General features: G+C 33.7%; 1 protein-coding gene across 1 annotated transcript in view; it reads right to left on the bottom strand.

The window, feature by feature from the left end:
• The window catches only part of LOC113505509 (pleckstrin homology-like domain family B member 2), a 114,005-nt gene extending 102,646 nt beyond the window's left edge, over positions 1-11,359 (bottom strand). The window contains exon 1 of the mRNA XM_026888253.1: positions 11,056-11,359. The gene's annotated coding sequence lies outside the window, so the exon portion shown is untranslated. The remainder of the gene's footprint in view (positions 1-11,055) is intronic.
• Between the last annotated feature and the right edge of the window lie 9,495 nt (positions 11,360-20,854).

The raw sequence follows: 20,854 nt of genomic DNA on the forward strand, positions 1-20,854 counted from the left end.
ACTTTATTCTTTTGTAAAACAAGTTTCCCAGTTAGGAATGGTATTGTTAGCATGCGCAACTTGGCTCAAAGCCATTCGTTCTGTTGACGGTTACGTATTAATGCATTTGTCTATTTGTTTGCTACGTAACATCGAGACATTCCAATCTAATTCGAACTTAATCTAATTTGGGAACCTTTAGTTAGAGTCATCGAAATAAAACATTGTAATGTGGATTAATATACCTATTTTTATTTATATATCTAACTGGAAGTGAGCCGGGATATGTGGTTGTGGGAGAATTTGAGGGATGCCTTTGCCTTTTTTCAATGATATTTCATAATTTAGAAAACAAAATCTAGCAAGATAACTTCATCTTGCCCATTGAGTGAATAAATTTTTTCGACGATCTCAAGACTTAACGAAACGAAGATCAAGTACGATTCATAAACAAAAAATAAAAAAGCAAACCCGTCAGAACATGGTTAAGTAAGAGACAAAGAGCGCAAACGAATTGACACAACTAGCGCATGTAGTTTATAAATGGTTAATATGCAGTCCTAACACATTGCTGTGACTATAACAGTTGATGCACCGCATACGATACGCAACCCAATTTCTTCAATTGACACAAATATTTGTCGCATTAAAGCATACGGACTCCATTTTGTTCATAGAAAACATTCGTGTATTTAATTTGACAGAATTCTACGTTCCCGCCATGGCAGTCATTGTTACAAAATCACGAATGTTCGAAATTCGAAAAAGATGACCATGGAAATCCTTTATTCAGCCTGGGAAAATGTTTGCGATTCGATTCGGCCAGTCACTAAGCAAAATGTCTCCAGTCGTGCGTAAGCGATGCAATCACGGAAAAAAAGCAGACTATCAGTTGCGCTGTCATGTGACGTCATTGGTCATGACGCGGAGTGTTGCATTCGCAACAAAAACTTATCTTAGTGATACTAATCGGAGTATTGTTATAGACTGTAATTGAAATCTTTGACGGTGAACGGTTAAAATAACGTTTTTTGAGTCGGCCGTTTGGAAATTCCAGTCGTAGTTTCAAAATATGAAATTTTAAAAATTTTACCTTAGACGGTCATCAGATTACTAAATCTGATGACCGTCATATGATTAAATCAACTCATAAAGCTAATATCCTAAATCAGGAACTTCTTAATGAGTTTTTTTAACTGCGTGTGGTAAATCACACTTATACATGGATACATTATTAAAAGCAAAAAGAAACACTGTCATCTCCTTCAGACCCAAGACCACAGATCACGAAACGACAGGAAGCGTACCGGAGATCGGAAAAAAAACAAAAACAGTTATGGCTACCTAGTTCCAACGAAAAAATATTAGGAAACAACCCGAAGAGAATGCATTTGGCAAACAATCTATATTTAAGGCGTAACGTTACGCATTGAAAGGTATTTTCAGCACTAGGAATAGATTCGTGAAATAAAATAACTATTGCAACTATTGCTTTCACTAGACCGTTTGGATAAATAAATAAATTAACATTCAGATGTCGGGCTGATTGATTTAGGCAGGTTTATTTAAATAAACGCCTCACAAAGGTGCAACCGATATTAAAATATAGGAATAGGGATAGAATATTGACTTTTGAGTTGGAATGTATGAAAAGACTAGTTTTAAACGTAGAAAATAATGTTCTGCTTCGAACTTTAAGAACAAAATGAATAGACTTTGTCCGTAAAGGCGTTGTTGATAGACTGATATTTTTGCAATTACTATGACAATAGATAATTACACTTCATTAAAGTGTACGTTTTAGAGAGTAACCACTGGAAATAATACTGCAAAGAAACTCGAAATAACGGTATGCTTTCGTACTAGAATTTCTACCGATTTCCGCGACTATAATCGTAATTTTAGAAGCATCCATTTTCAATTTTACAGTACTTAAATATTTCATTTTACGGTGATCAATATCAAATTTCAATTTGCTTAAATAATGCCCGAAATTTTCAAAGCCTTGAAATTTGCCTTTCAATACTTTCAATTTTCCTTTTAGGTATAAAGTCTTGAAATATACTACTTTGATTCAGAAAAATAATGAAAAAAAAAAATAACTCAAAAAAGGGTCTAAACATGGTTGATCTTTGACATTATAAACCAGTAGTAAGAAGCTTGCATCCACAACTGCAGAAATGATGGTAGACCACTTACACTTAATTACATGGCCAGACTCGTACGGCTTAACTAATCAACTAGATTAATATAATTAAAAGCAATTGACACGTTTCTAATGAAATGTAACAGTGTATTAAATAATTACGCATACCTGAGCGTGTTAATTGGATAAATTGGATTCAATGAACCTGATTAACATCGATTAATAAAATAATAACTAATGTTTTAGATTATCTACCCATATTATACGATTTAAAATACTTTGTTACCATTTTTAGGAAAAACGACTAGCGCGATATGGTATTTAAGCCTTGTGTCGCGAGGGGTTTCAGAGGTTTTCAAGTCACATGCACAAAGACACTGACTCAAGACAAGCATTCGTGGATCACACACTTGTCCTATGTCCTAATATACGCGGGGATCGAATCCGCGAAGATTGTCGCGCTCAGAGGGTTTGGCATGATGACTTCAACTCAACTATCAGTGCAATCAAAATTACAATTATATGTTTTTCCAGTCGTGTTGAATGAATGGAAGGGAGGCCTCGCAGTGGGATAATAAAGTAAAAGAAAAAACTTCGGCAGCTTCCTTTCCATTAAAATAATAAAGTATACTTTAACAAAATAAAACGGTGAGGAAACATCGCAAACATAAAGTCTAACAACAATGTATTTTTACATAACCTCAACTTATAACTGTACTCCTAATCGGCGGCATTTAATTATCGGTTAGCGGCTTTCGAAAACTTAAAGTCAACAATTAAGTTTCGCTTAAGACAATGGGACATACGTCTAAAGTATTTAGGGCACCCATTTTTCAATACCAACAACATTTTTTTACGTCAAATGTTTAAAAGAGGCAGTTTGTTTCATTTCGTTTCCGCTTGTCGGCTACTTGTATTATATTTTTGGTTTTGTCTGAATATTCATTGTCACTAGCAAGAAAGCCATTAAGAAAATATTTTTAGTATCGATAATTTGATTATAGAGCAGTTTTTCAAAATAACTCATCAAATAGTTAAATTTCTCTAGGGAGAAGTAGAACACCGCAGCAAATATTTAATTTATTTAATAAGAGCTTATTTCTTGAAGCGGATTAATAGTAAATATTTTAAAACGGTTTACTCGTATATGTCGGGATTGCCCGACTAGTTTCCAACAAAACCGGAGTCCTTAATCATGAGCTGACGCGGCGGCAGAAGTCGCGAGTCGAACCCATAACCTCATCCTAATAAAACAGCTGTCTCAAACTCTTCATGTGATTGAATATTGTTCGAGTATGTATTTATAAGCCGGCGAGCATTTGGCTTACTCTTCTAGCAACGAGTTGATTTCGAACTAGCAGATGCCCGCGACTTCGTCTGCGTGGTTAGAAGATATTTTTGTAAGTTATGAAACCTTGGGTAACAATATCACAATTTTCTTACGGAACCCTAACACTTTTGAAATAAATTATAGCCTATGTTCAGCGGGGATAATGTAGCTTTCAACAGTGAAAGATTCATTCAAATCGGACCAGTAGTTTCGAAGCCTATTCGTGTCAAACAAACAAATCATTCCTCTTTATAATATTGGTATGGACAAATAATAGAAAAAAAAGACAACGTCAAAAAGAAAACTTAGGCTGAGTTTTCAATTAAATACGTTGATAATTTCCGTTATACGTATACTGTCTACCCTCGCCTTGATTTTACTACTAACAAACATTGGTACAGTCATGATGTTGTCACAATATACCGCTATCCGACGGTTATGCCTTCGGGTATAAAAGCTATGTAATGATCCAAGCACTATTGGAAAATATTCTATGCAATAATCTGTGTTTACAGCTACGCCGTATTTTATACGTTTCTTGAAGAACGACCGACGCTTGTGCTGATGAAAATACAGCATTTGAAATTATGCCAAAGAAAAGCGGTGTTTCTATAACTAATTGAAGTAATGTTTGGGCTATATATGTGTAGCATGCGTTATCCAACGATAGTTCGAAAGCCATTCGATTTTTTTTTCTAATATAAATAGCTTTTATCTATACTATTATAATCTATACTCACTCGAAACATTATTTTATTATTGAATAGACCATTCATCGAGGAAGGATTTAGGATATAAACCATCACTCTGCAACTAAAAGGAGCGAAGATACAATGGAAAATGTGAAAAAAAACAGGGCAGGTATAAATCATAAGTTATATCTTCTACCCCCGGGGACGAAGTCGCGGGCAACAGCTAGTAGAAAAATAAAAACGGGTCAAGTAAAAGTCACACTCACGAAACCGAGGGTTTCATACAAATAGTATGAAGAAATGTAATTTGCACCCTGCACATCGGAACCCATTCAATTAATGACCATAATACTCGCCGCTTGACCTTAATCCTTACACTAACAGCATCTGTGTAAATTCTAGTGTCTATCCATCACTGGTCACGAGATACAGCCTGTTGAATGACGGACAGAAACCAGTGCCTCAGCTATAGGGTTCAATTTTTACCCTGTAGGCACGTAAGCCTGAGGATAGCTGATCTTGGTTACTCAACACGATGTATAGACTCCAAACACCAGCTTTTGCAAAAAATATATTAAATAAACAACTAAATTAAAGAAAATACAAACATATCTGAAATTACGTCAAGATAATACCTTAATCTTTTCAAAAATATACAGTGTAACTTTCTAACGTCCATTCTTAAATCATTTTAGTCTTTAAGCCTATTGTTTTAAGAGTGAAAGCTGATTGTTAGGCAAGGCCAGGATGTCTATGTGGGCATGCAATTATACGATGACATCATTGTGAGTCTAGACTGTACGGTTAGCCAGTTTTAACGTTGATCGATGCGTTTTGGAGCTCGGTTTAGTGGAGATGTTAGACCCATTAATTAACTACAGATCTGAATAAGGAGAACAGAGAAAAAAGGTGTAATGACTGAAGTGTTATTATAACTCACTAGCTAATGGACGTGGCTTTGTATGGATATCGATTTTTGCAGTAAATGCTATTGAGGAATTTCCTGAAATTCAAGCTGTACCCGTTACTAATTCCATCATAATTGGTTTGGTTGTTTAGCTGTAAGAGTCTCATAGACAGACTTTCAGGTACTCATTACCGGCCTAGCCTTTTCCCAATTACGTTGGGGTCGGCTTCCAGTCTAACCGGATTCAGCTAGATACCAGTGTTTTACAAAGAGCGACTGGTTGGTGGAACGTTCAGGTACCCATTAGAATCTTATCATCAAGCTAAGTCCTTTTTTTAAATCAATTTTCAATTTTAAATCAATACTTGTCCTGAAAATTTTACTGCTTAGTAAACGAATTATTTTAAAAATAATAATCTTAATTATTTAGCAATTTTTTTTCAAGCGGCCGTCGAGGAAAAGAAAATATGAATTCAAATCAAGCGAAAAACCTTGTCATTTCACTACTTAGTAATCAAGCAACTTTTTTAAACCAAGTAATTAAGACTTGAAGGAAGCACGAGAATCAATTTGTTCGAACGCTAATTCAAACATGGATCGTGACCGGTATATTTAATTTTAATTTATGCTAAACATCGCAAAAACAGTCTATTGGCTGAATACATGAATGCCTTTGCTTACGTTTTACTTGACTGTGGTTCTTGTATAATTTTTGTAATGACTTCTTTTGCTGGTTTCTGTTATTGAACTGACAGTTTTACAATTTAATGAGTAATTAATAAGTTATGCAAGTATAGGAAAAAAGCAGAAGAAACACCAAGAAAATGACCAACAGTTTAAATTTTCGGTAGCTCAGATTTAACTTACTTACAGTTATTATGTGGACGAATAATTTCATACCATTGCTTGGCACTTTTACAAAAATAATTGTCAATAAAGATGCCATAGAAATAGTGTATATTACTGTACTGTGAAGATACCCTTCCTAAAATACTTCTACAACAAAATAAAACGTTTCTGAGAACATAATGGCTGTTTTCAATATAAGACTCCAAGACATAGAAATATGACACATTCTTTATAAAGATTAAGTCCAAATTCTATCTCCATTGAAAACGACAGTAAGTTACTCAACATCAGGCGAGTGCGCGACAGTCTCATACTCATAAACTACATTTTAACGTCTCCCATCAATTTATTTCTCACACTAAACAGCAATTGAGAACGAATTGATATCTTAAACATGTGTGAAACTGGGACGCGTTGCAGGATGCGTCGGGATCCAATTCTCTTAATTATAGACACGCATAGAAGAAGGAATATGTCTGACTTAGTAATCACAAATAGTTCAAACTAGTACTGGGTACAGCAATAGTAAGTAAATCTATACTAATATTATAAAGCTGAAGAGTTTGTTTGTTTGAACGCGCTAATCTCAGGAAGTACTGGTTCGCATTGAAAAATTATTTTTGTGACAAATAGAACATTCATCGAGGAAGGTTTTAGGCTATATTTCACGCTGCGACTAATAGGAGCGAAGATACAATGGAAAACGTGAAAAAAAACAGGGAAGAATATTCATCTTCGAGTGCTTCCGTTCAACAATTCCTAACTAATATCTTCTAACCACGCGGACGAAGTCGCGGGTAACAGCTAGTCTAATATATATAAAATTCTCGCGTCACGGAGTACGTAATTGAAGTCCTCCGAAACGGCTCGACTGATTCTCATGAAGATTTGTGTTGGGTAAGTCTGAGAATCGAACATGTATTTTTCATCCCCCTAAGTTATTTTTTTGTCACCATAGCAGAACAACGTTTGCTACATCTATAATAATAATAATAATTCAATTACTTACCCTATTAACGTCACTAAAAGTACCATTCCTATACTCCGTTGATTATTTTCCCGTATGACTAGACCAGTATGGAAAGTATGTAAACGATACTAAGAGAATGATAAATAGAATGCCGTCTATAAAATCTATATGTTTGCGGTGTTAATTAAAGATAATTAAAACATTATGGAGATTGCATTCAAATTGAGTATTCAAAAGCGATTAATGCTAATTTTATTATTTTTGATTGTAGATAGTATTTCTGTGTTGTTTTTATATTGTGTTGACGGTCATGGTGTTAATTACGCTTAATTAATTAATTTGTATCTATTATCATCGTAAAATGACGAGTCGTTTATTAACAACCAATTTCCGATAACCTGTGTTGGCATTGTGAATCACATTTGAGTTGCCGTTAAGTCCTATACTATCTTAGATACTTAGACATAATATATTACGTGGGATAGAAACTAGTCGTCAAATGCCCGCCCAGAAGGAACACTGTACTTTTTCAATAGTATTTTTAACTTAACAACTCCAGATAGCAATCGCGTTTTTGTAAAAAAAATACCTGTAAAACAGACAGACAGGTGAACAACAAAGTGAATACATACGGATTTCTATTTTTGCTTAAAAAAACCTGCATAGAAATCAAAATGTCTACCTAATTCTGATTCTGGAAGGGTGACAGCGCAATACAAGGCATAGAAAGGCATGTCTTATTCAGCCCCGCAACAATATTACCTTAATACCCAATGATTGCCTAAGAAGATGTACTCTAAAACATTTGACGGGCCTGTTGGTCTAGTGGTACCAACCCCGACTGCTATACCGGAGGTCGTAGGCTCGATTCCACCCAGACAATTTTTTGTGTGATGGGCACGATCTGTGGGCATTGTTCTGAGTCTGAGTTTAATTCATCTATATTATGCTTGTATTTAGAAATATTTAAATATGTTTATCAGTTGTCTAGTACTCATAATACAACCTTAGCTTAGTTTGAGACTAGATGGCGTTGTGTGAAAGTTGTGGGACATATTTCAACAACCTCGTAAATCAATATTTCTGTAGTAAAAATCAAAATGTTTTGAACATCACGTCCTAACAGAGGTATAACATAATATACAACGGTAAGTTACAATTAGCAACGCTTGTTTTCGGCACGCAACACAAGTTTCATACCAAATAGTTTGTGTATTCTTTACAAACCGGACACATAAAGAAAGTGGCAGTTAAATATAATTTGTTTGAAATTAGCTACTTTAACAATCACGATTTTATGGACTTAAATGAAGTTATAAACTCTAATTAAAAAAAGACATGTAAAAATGATGAAATATCCTATTTGCAGAATAAATGATTTCATTTCATTTCATATGGAAGATTTAATTCTATAGATTGCTGGGTTGTGGTGTTAATACCACCATTTTATTTATTGATTTATTGGTGAATCTCGCGAGGGCTCTGCCCCAGAAATCCTTTGACGGAAATTTGTTTTACCCGACTTTTAAGAAGTGTTCATTCATCACAGAAATTAAACAAAAACATTAAATAACAGAAAAGAAATAGAAACTTCTTCATATAACAGTAGATAAGTAAGTAAATGGTTGTATAATCGCATGTTCACGTAGAAAGCTGTTGTCTATGCCCTTGGGTCAAACGTTATTGTAACTTATGTTATTTAAGGAGATAAAGTTTGTGAGGTTTTGAAGATGAAGTCTGGATATAACTGAACTAGTTTTGGAAATTATTTTTCCAATAGAAAGCCACGTCATTTATGTGTGTCCTAGGCTATATTAGGGTTCTGTACTCAAAGAGTAAAGACGGAACTCTATTACTAAGGCTACGCCGTCTGTCCGTCTATCACAAGGCTGTATCTCATGAACCATGACGGAAAGTTGAAATGACAAATATTGTTCGATTTTGATTTCGTTTGCGATTCGCTATAACTGCAAAAACAACAATGGGAACCGTTATAAATATGTTGAGAGGGTATTTTTTTTGGGTATCCACTAGCAAATTGATTTTCTACCCAACCGATTATTTTTCTTTAGCCTATTTGTACGGAACCCTTAGTGCCGCGAGTCCGACGCGTGTTGTCCTATTTTAATCCGAATAATATCTCGCAATGATGTAGGCATGGCGTAGCTTAAAAAATCAAAACAGATTTTATACCATGGAATAGTACATGCATTGCAATTTTTAACACTATTAAAATGTTATCAACAACAACTATCAAAAATATTGCTATACATTTTATATGGTAGTAAAAAAATATCTTTTCTTCAATCAAAACCAAATGCTTTTCACTTAATGTATCTAAAGAAATCACAGTATTTATTAAATACTTATAAGCGAAACACGGCGGAACGTTATGACAAAGATCTACCCATCTACGGACCAACCACATCAAGTGTAGTGTAACCTATGATCGATTCACTTCTGCAGTTATAGCTTAGCCACGAGTTCCTCAGTATTTTAAGTTGCTGTACTGTATTAAAACATAAAAATAACACAAAACAGATGTCACAAGGATGCAGTGTGGGACATAATTGTATGGGCACACCCACGTGACATTGCTCCCAAGACTAATATGGAAAGTTGAGCAATAAAAGGTTGCATGGATTTGTATGATAAAATGGTTAGGAGATATTTTTGTTCTGGGCCCCTATTCCTGCTATTTGCATTTGTGATGGAAATTGGATTAAAATGGCGCTATTCATATTATTATAAGCAATTTCCGAACACAATAATTGGAAGTCCAGTGGGAGGCGGAACATTCACAGTCAATCTCTAATTATTGTGTTGGCAAAATGCTTAATAGAATAGGAAGAGTTTCAAATTTAATCCAATTGCCATTCATTCATCACCTACCAACTTAAGAATACCTGACAGGCAGTCTAAAAGTTGCCAAAACTATTAATTATATTTAAACCTCAATGAGGTACTAAAGTTTAAAATAGAAATATATGAGAGAATTGCAGAAAATAATTTTTATTATTTATAAATTGTTCATTGTATTGCAAAACAATTGATGATTCATATACTAACATTACTGCATTTGTTTATAAACAAATAACTATTGAACTTTGGTGACAAACTCAATGAATACTTGCAAAACGAACACTGTTAGGCACAGTTCGGGGTAAATCAAAGGATGGGAGGGCCAGCCTTCCTTTGTTTTGACCTGGTTTACTTATGGCTAGTAACAATAATATATCATCTTTAATAACAAGTATACAACCTTTTATTTAATATGCAGAAAGTGCTGCCAAGCAGAAAATATTTGTTATTAAGTTAAAAAAATCGAAAGGAGTATAAATCTCAAGTGCTATCTGAGTTTGAATTTCTTTATTTTATTTTACTATGTTAAAGAAAAACATACAACTTTCCTGTGTAAGACAATGTTAAGACATCATAATGCTATGACTGTCCTTACTAAATGTAAGATCCGGTTGTTAAAAATCTAATAGGGAAATGAGGAATCTTAACAAAGAGATTTAAATGTTTGTGTATCGAAACATAGCAAAGTTATTTCCTTTCACTTATATTTTAATTCAACATTGTAAACATCTTACATCAGGTTTAGTAAAAGATATTAGAAATTCTTGAAAAATATGAATCTCTAAAGTTAATATAACTCAGGAAAAGAACTAATATATAGAGTTACAGAAGTTTTTTTGTTCCAAACTTCACACAGCATGTAAAATTGTGTTACTGTTTACAATTTATAACTTTAATGAGAAGTATATTGGTAAAGTATTGAATGAACGTTATTTTTTTTTAATTTGTGTTGGTATATACGGAAATTAGATTCATTAATTAGTGTGAGCTCTGTTCTAACTTTCCGTTTGATTAATTTTGTTATATAAGCCAAGTAATAAATATAATAATATGGGATTTAATACCAATATTGATTAAAAATTAGGTTACGCTCGAGGGTAAAGAAACAAACAGCTACGTCAGTATTTCAGTAATGACGATTTACGTAAGTAGTAGTTTTAAAAATCACAGACAATTTCAGATCACAATTACCATAACAGACAAGTTAACTTTAAATACTTGTAACGAGGTCAACAGCGCCGACAGAAAAAAAATGCAATGACACTACAGTCTTGTGACACAAACAATTACCGGGAAACATTAAAAAAAAACATTACTAACCTCTCTCTGACGATGGTCGATGCAGAAGCACACGAAATGTAACTAAACACACGAAATAATCACAAAAACAGATAAACAAAACTTTTTAACCACCGAGATGAGACTCATGCAAATATTTGCAAAACAATTACATTACATAAGATATCACAGGTAGGCACGACACTTTATGTTTCTTGTGTTAATTAGTGTAATAACGTAAACAAAGGACGGTAGCGTTAGGAAATGTTTTTAATAAAAATAAAACGTAAACAAAACAAACAAGCAAGACGCACCGACTATTACCGAACTACGAACTGATTGGCAGTAGGGATGACGTTAGTGAACTGTGTTGCCACACTGCTATTAATAAAAACTACCACATGTGTAGAAAATTGAGACTTTTTTAATTAAATTTTGCTTTTGTGAGATGATAACTAAATTATATTTATATTATATTAACTAATTTATATATAAATTTTACTTTAGGTGAATAGTCTTACGGTAATTATTTTGTTTTTTTAGGTACTGTTGATCGCTCTAACTTCGATAAGTATCGTTAATTTAAATTGATTGCCTGAACCGAAAAAAAAACAACTTAATTCGTGGCAACTGATATAAATAATATAAAAATAAAAAAAATGTGAGAAACTATCGTTATAAAAAAAATCATATTAACAATTTATGAAGTGTCAAATTAAGTCATGAATTTAATTATTATTTACTTCAAAACATTTATTATATTATCATACAAAGCAATAAGCTATGTTTATTAATGAGTTTTCCATTCATTTATAAAGTTTTCCAGAACATTTCATAAATTACAGTTTGAAAAATTGTGCTCAAAGACGTTTTTTGCCAAAATTTCTAATAAAAGTATTTTTGATACAAAATGTTACAATTACATTTATGAGAACAGGTACCATACATAATAATATAATACATAGGTTATAATAAAAATAATTGTAGCTTATTAATTTATTTAGTAATAAATTAGTTAACACATTGGACTGTTTATTGTTCAGGTGGAGGTTATTGTTTTTACAATATTATGAGGCATCATGTAAACGAAATACGTAGTCAAGAAGGTACAAGTAATTATTTTAATAATAATAAAGGAGACTTCGTACAAGGTATTTTGGGCATGTCCCACTGCATCCAATTTTAGCTCTATCCCATACAGATATGAACATTATTTATTTATTTTGTTAATTAGTAACTATAACATAAAACATATTTGAATTAAATTACTTATTACATAAAATATGGATCCTTTAAGTACAGTCTGTTATATATCATCGTAGACAGAGAAAACTATACATCATGTTATTTATTTGAATTGTACCAAATGATGTTGCATTCGGCACATTTCAAATAAATACCATGATATAGAAATTATTACAGGTAGCAACTACTGTTTGTTAAAAATAGCTTGAGATCTAAAGTTTCGAGGCGTAAACGAAGTTAATATTATTTTTGTTTGATAACAATCTATTTCTTTTTCTAGTTATTTTAAAGTTTAAGAAATATTACCTTTAGTATTTTAGTCATTCATATTCTACGGCCCAAATCATCGTACGTTGAAAGTGACATTAAAATGTATGGTGCTGCCAGATAATTAAATATTTTATTTTTTTGTCTCACTGAGAATGGAAAACCCGTAGGTGGAAATTAGATTTGAGTCGCTCTTATAAATTATGATGAGTCTTCTATTTAATGATAACGCTCAGAGACACCGCAGTATACGAATGTGTTCTTCTCAAACACATTCTTCAATATTCTCTAAAGCAAAGTATACATATTTTAGCGATTTTAGCACTTAAAGTTAATATACCGCGCCGGTTAAAATTTAAGTACAGTTACTAAAATAAGTCTATCGTTTAATTAAGTGTTGTTTCTATTATGTATATATTTTTACGACCTTTTATGTCATGTTTGATCAAGCGAGCGCTGAAGAAAGTGATAAGATTATCTTTCATAACATAAATATTATAATTATAATTTATTTTCACCAAAAACAATCCTGTTTCACCTATAAGATGCAAAGTATAAATACTGGGAGGTTATTTCTTTTGATACATTAAGTGAAAAGCTTTTGGTTTGGCAAGATGGACTGCTGTGGAATTACGAACGTTCTTGTGATAGCTGTTTTATTCTTTATGTGAGTATTCTCATATTTATATTATTAAAAAATGTTTTGTAATGTATTTTTGAGTTTTGTAACGGAATTAAGTGAATTACTCAATTCCGTTGTTGTTTTGTTTATGAACGCGGCAATGCAATTTGAATTGACATATTAAAATTATGTTTACTTAATCTGTGCAAATTTCCGGTGCACGTATCTTATCTGTGTAGTTTTGATTACTTAAAAGCTGTAGCCTGATGATGCATGGTTTCTTCCATTATTTTTATTTTCTAAAATGAAAAAAAAAAATATACCTAAACGAAGTATAAATATATTGAGACTTTACGTAAGAGAGAAATACGAAATGCCATTTTTTTCATCATTAATTGTTTATAACTTTGCAATTTTATGTCAAGTATCTCTACTTTGTTCCATTTTAAATTTTTCGACTGCACTAATAGGGTATTTGACTAAATATTAAATATATATTTTATGACAGATTTACAAAAAATTTTGGATAAGAATATCCATCTTATCAGGAATTTATTTAAGTGCGCCATTGTACTTTTGAATGTATAAAAGTGTAAATAAATAAACAAAAAGCGTACTTTTAATTGGCGTCCAAGAGTTTCTAAATCATCGTATCCCCTTCATTTTTAGTTTACATGATAAAAGAAAAAATACTTATCCAATATTTTTTGGTAATCTATCTGATAGACTCATCAGATTTTTCTTATCAAAAATCCTATTATCCTAAAGAAAGAACATCTAGTCATAATATGCAAATTTTCCCGATTGACTTGTTAGCTAAGATCTGTGAATCACGTCGCTTTAGTCGAAGAGTATAATATATTTCTTGTTACTGCACTTAAAGTACACAGGAAGTTGCGATTATGATTAATTGCTCAGAAGTAATCAGAAAACCAGATGTGGGATAACCCACCGATTTGATGAACTCAAGTGGTTCAAATCGAATTTGCACGGATAGACGAGTGGTTGAGTTCAAAGTGTCGCGGTCGTGTCGCGGGTTCGATCCCCGTGTAGGACAAACATTTGTTTTATCCACAAATGCTTGTTCTGAGTCTGGGTATCTTTGTGCACGTGATTTGTATGTCTGTGAAACCCCCGCGACCGAGGATTAAATTCATTACTGGGGGTGTCATTTAAAAAAATAAAATAAAAAATCATTGTTGTCTTAGTACAGTACAGTCCAATGAGAATCCTAGAGCTCAAATCATTTTCAAACTCAAACTCAAATCATTTTTTAATGGTCAGGTCATGCCTGAATTTTTCCTCAATATTCTAGAAGACGACGAAACTATAACTTCTATATAAAAATCGAAATAGTCGAAGATAGAGAGGTCTGAAAGAAAAAGGAGGCCTGTGCCCAGCAGTGGGATAAAAAATACCTTTTTGCTTCCTCCCAAAAATATTTCTTGTTTTGTTATTTCAAGTCACTTCGGTCAAATCGGTTCAGCCGTTTTAGTGTTTTAGCGAGACTTAACGAACAGCAATTCATATTAATTTATATATTAAGAGAAGATGTGTTATATGGGTTCGATTCCTAACCAAGACAAATACTTCTGTTATAGAACATAACCATTTGTTCTATGTTTGTATTTTGTTTAACTTTGATATGGTCGTTTTGTCCGTCGGTAATTTGTGGATCCCGGCTTTTACTCCTACATCTTTGACAGTCGTTACAGGTAGTCAGAAGCTTGAAAGTCTGACAACCAGTCTAACCAAGGGATATCGTGTTGTCCAAGTAACTGGGTTGAGGAGGTCAGATAGGCAGTCGCTCCTTGTAAAACACTGGTACTCAGCTGAAACCGGTTAAACTGGAAGCCGACCCCAACATAGTTGGGAAAGGCTAGGCCGATGATGATGGTCGTACTAAAGAGAATTTAACCATTTTTCAGTTTTCTAGTATTTTTAAAACAACTTTTCTTAGTTTGAGATCAGAAGGCATTTTTAAATAGATCAAAAAATTTAAGAGTTCCATTAATTTATATATTGCAAATTTTGTTACGAGTTCTTATGAATCAGAAGAAACGGAAAGACATTCAATATTTGCATAATGAATATGACTTTGTGAATGAGATGACGTCAAACTAAACTATGTTTTATGGCGTGAACAATGTATAATGAGCAGTTATAGTTCCATAAATTGATATAGCAGAGAGCTAGTATTCATAAAAATAGTTATTTGAGACCCAAAGACTATTTCTTCGAACGATTTAATACAAATGTTTTCCATGAACCACTTAAAATACATTTTTATTCCGCCATTAAAATTTAATGATGATATAGAGGTCGAAAAGTCTCATCTAGGAGCAAATATTAAATAATGACTGCATTCCTAGCCCAGTCGGCACTGCGTGCGATGTGTCGCGGGTTTCATTCCCGCTTAGGTCAAACGATTGTGTGATATACGACTGCTTGCCCTAAGCCTGGGTGTCTTTGTTGCTTTATAGGATACAAGAATTAATTTCCTTAGTGCGAGTGTCGTATAATAAAAAGTTTTGTATGTAAAGTATCATCTTAACCTCTAAACTTTTTATTTTAAGAGGTATTTTATTGTTTAATTTGAAAGCCCGTCTATAGAGTGCTTTTAAGAAATCCCCCGAAAACTCGCGTCATCATTTACCATTGTTTTATTTACCTTAACTTTTAAAGGTGCAATTAAAATTCCAAGGTCTCAGAAATCAAGGATCAGGAAACATATTTTATCCCGATAAGGAATTCAGTTTGACTGGTTGACTGGTCGTTCAGTTTACTTGCAAAAGGATTTAAAAAACATCTAGACTTAGGACTGCTGAGGTCGTGAGAGCGAGATAGAACACTTGACGGTGTAGAGTATTGTCTCTCTCCCTCAGTTTCAACAACCTTACTTTATAAGGTGGTTGTTGTTGGCCAATGAATCATGCCGCATATTTAACCCAGACCGTGTCAGCACAATGAATTCAGTCTCAAGAGTGATTCATTTTCTTCACCGATCGGGAATACCGCCGAACATTTGCCAAAGGAAAAATAAAAAAGAATGTAAAACCAATTTATGTGTATTTGTATTTTATCAGTGATTCATAGACTAGTCCCGTTACACCGCAGTAAGCCAGTAAGTGTTCCCCCGAGAGGTCGGCTGTCCATGAGGATTCCACTGCCATAACAAAAAAAAAGTAAGCGAGTTAAGTTAAAGTTAGCGAAGAATGAGATTTTAAAAATCGAAAATGATTCGAAGAGAACATAAAATCAGGATAAAAACTATACTTTGTGTTAATCTTGGTTATCTGTATACCAAGTTTCGTCTAAAACTGTTCAGTGGTTTTGTGTGACAGAGTAACAAACATCCATACATACAACTTTCGCCTTTATAATATTAGTAGGACTTATCCGTAATTTTAAGAATACGTAGCTGAAAAAAATAGGCCAAGGTTCAAAATAAAGATTATCGTCTCGGCGCCTAAACCTTGCTTAATTAAAGATTTAATTATAATATTTCCGTTACCTCATTAGGGAAAGAGAGTCACATAATATTTCTGACGACGCGACGTTCCGTTAGTTTTTCTGCGGGTTCTGTAAGGCTTTTTTATTATCAAAAATGTTTAATTTACTTGTGCGTTATGCAGAATCGAAAAGAGTGTTAAATCATTCCAGAAAAGTTATGTTTAAAGTGCTCTCTAGAATCGACACTCCATCCATTTCTGTCAATATATGTTAAGCAAATGACTTCGACGTTCACCTTTTTTCTAAAGGCTTTTCTTCCTGTCGAATTAAATTTCCCATAATCACTTCCAAATAATAAAATAAAAGATGTAAAGTTAAGATTTACGTTACGATTTTAATGTAATGGATAAAACTTTCTGAACTCCTGCGTCAGATTGATTCCCCGTCATCCCTGGGCGTTTCCGATACATTGTGTCAACATTTTTCTCATCTGACCTTTTCAACTTACTATCATATTAGATAATTCCAATTTCCAATAGAGTATTTGGGATTCCATTATTAACCAAAAAGGTTTTTCAAGTTCCTTATTTATGTTCGAGAAAAACTGATAAACATTTATAATGTGTTAAAGTATATGGTGACTGGTCATTCTGCTAACTTTGGCTAACGAGTTCCGGAGTTTCACGGAACATTACGTTCTTTTAATAATCGTCATCATCATCCTAGCCTTTTTCCCATATAAGGTAGGGTCACCTTTCAGTCTCTATCCATCTTAAAACCTCTGTTACTAGTTAGTCAGACTGGTTGCCAATCTTTCTAGCTTCAGACTACCTGTAACGACTGAAAAAGATTCATTAATAACAGCTGAGTCCCACAATTTAATTCAAAGTGTCTTCCAAAATACGGAGGAACTCGTCATGACTTGGATGGTCAACCATCAACGGGCCGTATGTAACAAGCGTAGCTTAACCTGTCATCGATCAACTCGATCACTGCGTTATAAATTTACTTTGTTGTAAATTTTAAGATAGCATGATACGCTGTGGAGTTTTTTCCGCCATTTCTTCACAACCAGATCACTTAGGAAGCCGTGAAGTGAATCAAAGTGCTGTCCAACGAGTGCGAGTCCAAGTGAATCAAAATGTAGAGTTTGACTTTCAAAAAGAATTACTCAATAGCCTAATTTGACAACCGGCTGTCATCGTATCAGCATGTTACGCGGTAGAATGAGAATCATGTGTTCAGGAAGGTGTTAAGCATGGGTGTGGATGGATATAGGGGAAGAGGACGACCAAATAAACGAGTGACGAATCGTGCAAAAACTAATAGGGCTGCAAATTGTTTTACGTCGAATAGAAAGTTATGGAAGAAGAAGACATGTTGCGCGGACCCTAAATAAAAAAAAAATGGGATAAGGACAGGGGAATGATATTCAATTGCCTAATTTGAATAAACGACTAATGAATTTATCTATAAATAGCGAAAAACAAAGCTATAATTTGGTCTTTCCTCATTTGGAGACGTCCAGTCGGCGTCTAATGAAGATAATGTTATTGCGTCTGGCTTTTGACCTGCCTAGCTATATGCAAGTACTTAAATATTCTGATTTGTAGGCAATAGTCTTAGATTTAATAAACAGTAGGTCCCATGTTTGAATAGGTCCATTTTAGGCAACTATTCATTTTGAATGTAGATAGATAGAATATTCTTTAACGCTCACCACATAAGTACAGGATTGAATACAAATAAATAGGGACATGGTGCCACAATAGTAGAGCGTTCTTAACACAATGTCACTTTTTTCAACGGCATTCTTTCCAACCAACTCCAAAAATAAGGGTGTTCCCAAATCACCTGTGTTTTTCATGTTTTTACCTGAGAACTTCGGACTGGATGTATCAATTTGTTTATTCTTTTTTAATTTAACTTGAAGAGGGAGGAAAGACCTGTGTTCAAGGTTTGAGCATTCACCACCACGCTGGCTCACTGCGGCTTGGCGATTTCAGTTTCCAGTGTTTGGAATCCAACCCCTCACGATGATTTCCTATTAAGTTAAGGAAGTACATACTTATACTTCGAAAAAGTCAAATTGATACTTTGCCTGCGGTGGTATCGAACCCGCACTTCGTGCATACAAGTCCATGCATAGGACCACAAGGCCACCGCGACTGTTCGAAGAATCGATATAATGTACTTATAAGTGTTGTTTTCGCGAAACCGGATGTTTCATTAACTGTAATTAACATGCAGCGTCATTGTTAACACACAACCCTCTTTAAATGACGTAGTAATAATTATGACGTTGAGGAAAACGTGTGATTTCGTGACGTCATCCGGAGTGAAGACATCTTATGAGAATTTCTGAACGATCTTCTTTCAATATTTTAAATAAAACCTGCAATAGAAAGAATGTCTAGAAAAATCAGAATCAGTCTTTTTAAAAAAAATATTCCAAGACTTTCACACAACGCCATCTAGTGTCAAACTAAGCAAAGTTTGACTAACTAACTGATAAAAATACTTATAGTTTCATTTCTAAACACATACGTGCTAAAGATAAATTACACCTAGACAGAACAAATGTTTGTGGTCATCACATAAACATTTGTCCTGGGTGGGTATCGAACCCACAATTTCCAGTATAGCCACTAACCGCTAGACCAGTAAGTACTCAAAATTGAATTCCTAGAATCAAGACAGACTGTTTTCTTGTTCTACACTTATATTCAATTAGCGAATATTTGTTTCGTCTACAAGTTGTTGAATCATATGTGTAAACATTTAGTGGGCACATTATCTAAGCAAATATTGAGGATATATTCAACGTTTGCGTTAATAAAATGTTTTTAATTTCGTTTCGGACCGGCACCTCTTGGTCTAGTGGTAAGCGGCTCTGACTGCTATACTGGAGGTTGTGGGTTCGATTCCCACTCAAGACAGGTATTGCTGATGATCATTTTACGTCGGGAATTCTGGATGTTTTTTTTTGTATTTTTTCAGATGTGTTTACCAAAAAAAAGACTATTAAAAAATAAAATATGTAAGACGTATACAAATGAAATAAGGTGCTGTTCAAAATAATATCCCATTCAGGTCAAAAAAGACAACGTTATTTACTATTATTAAGCAACGCAAGATATTATGTAAGTTTTACGAGTGACGTCACAACTCTTGAATTGGCACTTAGCGTTAATAGCCCAATATTTGTATACCTGAAACTTAAGCATACAAAAATATGCCTTATCTCATTTGTATAAGGTTTCGTTTTAATTAATTGTGTATACACAAATATTAACAAATCTAATATATTTAACGCACAGATAGCTGCAGAACATACCAAGTTTCTCATTGCACTATATTAGTGTGAGTTTCCATTATACGTGACGATATATTACCGTGACGAAAAACTTCGCTTATAACTCGATACAATTTAAGTGTCATCAACAACATTTTGACGTTGATGGACTGTCAAATTTTGAACAGCTGGAGGCTTACTCTAGTCCGTCGGAATCGATTTCTGTTTCAATCGATTAGATATCGATTAGGTGGTGGGAGCTGACACTAGCGCTTATTCGTGCAGTGGTGCGAGTTGAAACTACTATTGATAAAAATTTTAATATACTGATAACACAGTACTGCAAGGATAGCCGAGTGACTAAGTCGTGCGTCATTTAGGACAAGCATTTATGTGATTAATGCTTGTCACGAGTCTGGGTGTCTTGTAACTTGAATGTTTGTGAAACGCCCCGCGATACAAGAATTTAATTCCATAATACAGATGGCGATTTAAAAAAATGATCAGTATTTGTTCGCTGGTATCATTTCAGAATGAAAAATTGAAGGAAATCAGTTTTAGGAGTAAACTTACACTCTTATAAACAGGTCAATTTTTTCTGACTGCCAACCGTGTTTACTAATCTGCCAACTCAAAATTACCTACGTCACTTGTCAAAATCGGATGCCATTTATTTAGTGCATTTCAATATTTCTACTCATATTCTATTTTAATGTGTAACATTGTCTTAATTCCAATGGTTAATTTTTGCATCTTTGTTTCTACACGCGAGATTTTTTACTTTTTTTTAAGTAGGTACCTAAATAATTGGAATAGTGGACTTCTGAAGACCAACGAGAAATGTATCGTTAGAGTATAGTGGAAACGCGCTCTTTAACCGTTCGGCTGTTTTCGGCTTTATTCGGAAGTCCGGCCCGAACGAAGTCGTATGCCATTGGTTGATAAAATTATACGCATAT

The sequence above is a fragment of the Trichoplusia ni genome, chromosome 26, assembly GCF_003590095.1.
Source record: "Trichoplusia ni isolate ovarian cell line Hi5 chromosome 26, tn1, whole genome shotgun sequence".
NCBI classification, from domain to species: domain Eukaryota; kingdom Metazoa; phylum Arthropoda; class Insecta; order Lepidoptera; family Noctuidae; genus Trichoplusia; species Trichoplusia ni.